The following is a 3,792-nucleotide window of genomic DNA, read 5'->3' on the forward strand; positions in this document are numbered from 1 at the left end:
AACGGAGGAGCGACGAACGGAGGAGTGACTAACGCAGTAATGACTAACGGAGGAGCGACTAACGGAGGAGCGACTAACGGAGGAGCGACTAACGGAGTAGCGACTAACGCAGTAGCGACTAACGCAGTAGCGACTAACGGAGGAGCGACTAACGGAGGAGCGACTAACACAGAGGAGCGACTAACGGAGGAGCGACTAACGGAATAGTGACTAACGCAGTAGTGACTAACGGAGGAGTGACTAACGGAGGAGTGACTAACACAGAGTAATGACTAACGCAGTAGTGACGAACACAGAGGAGAGACTAACGGAGGAGTGACTAACGGAGGAGTGACTAACGCAGTAGTGACTAACGGAGGAGTGACTAACGGAGGAGTGACTAACACAGAGTAGTGACTAACGGAGGAGTGACTAACGGAGGAGTGACTAACGGAGGAGTGACTAACACAGAGTAGTGACTAACGGAGGAGTGACTAACGGAGGAGTGACTAACACAGAGTAGTGACTAACGGAGGAGTGACTAACGGAGGAGTGACTAACGGAGGAGTGACTAACACAGAGTAGTGACTAACGGAGTAGTGACTAACGGAGGAGTGACTAACGGAGGAGTGACTAACGCAGTAGTGACTAACGGAGTAGTGACTAACGGAGGAGTGACTAACGGAGGAGTGACTAACACAGAGTAGTGACTAACGGAGGAGTGACTAACACAGAGTAGTGACTAACGGAGTAGTGACTAACGGAGGAGTGACTAACGCAGTAGTGACTAACGGAGGAGTGACTAACGCAGTAGTGACTAACGGAGGAGTGACTAACGGAGGAGTGACTAACGGAGGAGTGACTAACGCAGTAGTGACTAACGGAGGAGTGACTAACACAGTAGTGACTAACGGAGGAGTGACTAACGGAGGAGTGACTAACACAGAGTAGTGACTAACGGAGGAGTGACTAACGGAGGAGTGACTAACACAGAGTAGTGACTAACACAGAGTAGTGACTAACGGAGGAGTGACTAACACAGAGTAGTGACTAACGGAGGAGTGACTAACACAGTAGTGACTAACGGAGGAGCGACTAACGGAGGAGTGACTAACGCAGTAGTGACTAACGGAGGAGTGACTAACACAGAGTAGTGACTAACGCAGTAGTGACTAACGGAGGAGTGACTAACGGAGGAGTGACTAACGGAGGAGTGACTCACGGAGGAGCGACTAACGGAGGAGCGACTAACGGAGTAGTGACTAACACAGAGGAGCGACTAACGCAGTAGTGACTAACGGAGGAGTGACTAACACAGAGTAGTGACTAACGGAGTAGTGACTAACGGAGGAGTGACTAACGGAGGAGTGACTAACGCAGTAGTGACTAACGGAGTAGTGACTAACGGAGGAGTGACTAACGGAGGAGTGACTAACACAGAGTAGTGACTAACGGAGGAGTGACTAACGCAGTAGTGACTAACGGAGGAGTGACTAACGGAGGAGTGACTAACACAGTAGTGACTAACGGAGGAGTGACTAACGCAGTAGTGACTAACGGAGGAGTGACTAACGGAGGAGTGACTAACACAGAGTAGTGACTAACGAAAGAGTGACTAACGGAGGAGTGACTAACACAGAGTAGTGACTAACGGAGGAGTGACTAATGGAGGAGTGACTAACACAGAGTAGTGACTAACGGAGGAGCGACGAACGGAGGAGTGACTAACGCAGTAGTGACTAACGGAGGAGCGACTAACGGAGGAGCGACTAACGGAGGAGTGACTAACACAGAGGAGCGACTAACGGAGGAGCGACTAACGGAGTAGTGACTAACGGAGTGACTAACACAGAGGAGCGACTAACGCAGTAGTGACTAACGGAGGAGTGACTAACACAGAGGAGCGACTAACGCAGTAGTGACTAACGGAGGAGTGACTAACGGAGGAGCGACTAACGGAGGAGCGACTAACGGAGGAGCGACTAGTGGAGGAGCGACTAACGGAGGCGTGACTAACGAAGGAGTGATTAACGGAGTTCCTCAGGGTTCTGTTGTTGGTCTTCTGTACTTTCAGTTTACGTGTCAGTAACTTAAAACAAAGTGAGCACAAAGGTGTAATATTTTGAGAAGAAAGATTAAAATATTCGTGAGATATTTTCTGACAAAGAAATTGTAATATTTTGAGAAAAAAAGGAACATAAAAAAACTCAATATTTCAAGGAAAAACGTAGCAGTAATATTTTCTGAGGAAATAAAACAATACTTAAAAATAACTGACAATACGTAAAGCTACGTTTTCATTATTGCGTAATCACCTAAAACTAATACATAGTGAGCGGGTCCTGTTTCTACAGGAGCCCAGAAGGGACAAACCAAACACTTTAAATGAGCCGTTCATGTTTGCATGTCTCTCTGCACTGATGTGACACGAGTCAGTCAGCTGGAGCTCGCTCAGCAGAAGACTGATTCTTTTCTGTTATTTCACTCATTGATGAACAAGAACTAAAAGAAAAGAGTAACGAGAAGCTTCTCTTCACCTTCACGTTGCTTTACGTCGACACCGATTTCAGGAATCATGTCAACCGTTTGTAAAACGAATCGAACACCTTTAAACTAAGTCTCTTTAAACCTTATTATGACTGATTTACGGCAATTAAAACTGATCACATTAAATAAATGAAATGTGTTGATCAATGTGCAGCATTAATGTTGGTGTAAATCAGAACAGTGAGGCTGTGTTGCCGGTTGCCCATCTGTTTTTCACCACACCCTGATGACTTCACATGAAAGCAAAGAAACGCTGAAACTCTCTGATATCTACTCGACTTAACTCGAATATGTGACTGAACTAAGCTTTAAATCTGCAGCACCAAAACTTCTTCTCTTCAGCTTAATTAAGATTTATATAACAGATTATATGAATTACTTCTGTGGTTCATGAATTGACTTCATGAAAGAAGTTTTGAATTTGCAAATCAAACGATTAATAACAAACATCAAATAAAGAACAAATGTCTGAGATGAAGATTAAACAAACGTCTGTGTGTCTTCTTCTTCACAGACTGTTGATTCCTGATGAACGGGATTAAAGAAGAACTCACCGTGTGTTTGAGCTGCTGCAACGACGAGAGTCTGAGCTTCAACTGAGAGAATCAGCTGATCACATGACCACCGTCCTCATGACAACACACACACACACACACACACACACACACACACACACACACACACACACACACACACACACACACACACACTTTATAATAACTATAAGCATTGTTCACTCATTAACACTCATTAGTATACAGTTCACAACAACAGTTATAAATGTTTTATTCTTCATTAATAAGCTCGTCTATTATTGTTTCATGATTGTGTTTTCATACTTTATAAATGATGGATTCCACATTTTTAAATGAAGTATTATATATATATATATTACAAACCAATTATTAAGGAGTTGTAGATGATTAATAACATCCTTTATGAGGTGTTAAATAAACTTGTTCAGATGTACATTATTCATGCATTTACACATATGATTTAGATATGCACTAATGGTTAGGGACTGTGTTAATATATGCTTTATAAACGTGTATTAATACTGCGATTCATGATTACATCAGGTAGTTACTAGTCGTTAGTCAAGTATTTTGTGTGACCTCATCTAAAGTGAGGACTATCGATGTCTCCTCACTCTACCTCTGAGTCTGAACTCCTCACTCTACCTCTGAGTCTGAACTCCTCACTCTACCTCTGAGTCTGAACTCCTCACCCTACCTCTGAGTCTGAACTCCTCACTCTACCTCTGAG

At 43.8% G+C, this 3,792-nt stretch overlaps 1 protein-coding gene across 2 annotated transcripts in view; it reads right to left on the reverse strand.

The window, feature by feature from the left end:
* Positions 1-3,235, reverse strand: part of mlpha (melanophilin a) — a 16,639-nt gene extending 13,404 nt beyond the window's left edge. For both annotated transcript variants that reach the window (XM_068730006.1, XM_068730003.1), the window contains exon 1: positions 3,081-3,235. The gene's annotated coding sequence lies outside the window, so the exon portion shown is untranslated. The remainder of the gene's footprint in view (positions 1-3,080) is intronic.
* Positions 3,236-3,792: the final 557 nt, after the last annotated feature.

This window comes from Cebidichthys violaceus, unplaced genomic scaffold, assembly GCF_023349555.1.
Source record: "Cebidichthys violaceus isolate CVI_PGR_0920_01 unplaced genomic scaffold, fCebVio1.0.p SCAF_103, whole genome shotgun sequence".
Lineage (NCBI taxonomy): Eukaryota > Metazoa > Chordata > Actinopteri > Perciformes > Stichaeidae > Cebidichthys > Cebidichthys violaceus.